Genomic DNA, 387 nt, shown 5'->3' with positions numbered 1-387 from the left:
CAATAGCAGTAAGTGCAGGATATACAATGGTTCCATAAGTGCAGGACATGGATATGTAATGAATAAGTATAGAAATGATTACTATTATAAACAGAAGTTTACAGATAGATTTGTCCTATGAATATAAAATATAGTTAACAAGTATTGTGAGCAAGATTTACAAATCGCACTGTTGCTTGCTCTGGAGGAGACTAGGAGACTACTAGAACTGTTGGGTCCTTGTAAATTCTGGAGTGTGGTCTATCTGTAAAGTGTCTTGAGATAACTCTTGTTATGAATTGATACTATAAATAAAATTGAATTGAATTGAAAGCTAGGAATTTGGTGGCTATTACTATAATTGCAAATTTTTACAGATATGTGCAAATAGCATAATATACTAATGGT

Source organism: Etheostoma spectabile, chromosome 8, assembly GCF_008692095.1.
Source record: "Etheostoma spectabile isolate EspeVRDwgs_2016 chromosome 8, UIUC_Espe_1.0, whole genome shotgun sequence".
In the NCBI taxonomy this organism is placed as follows: Eukaryota; Metazoa; Chordata; class Actinopteri; order Perciformes; family Percidae; genus Etheostoma; species Etheostoma spectabile.
The sequence above is the reverse complement of the archived record's forward strand: the minus strand, read 5'-3'. Positions refer to the sequence as shown.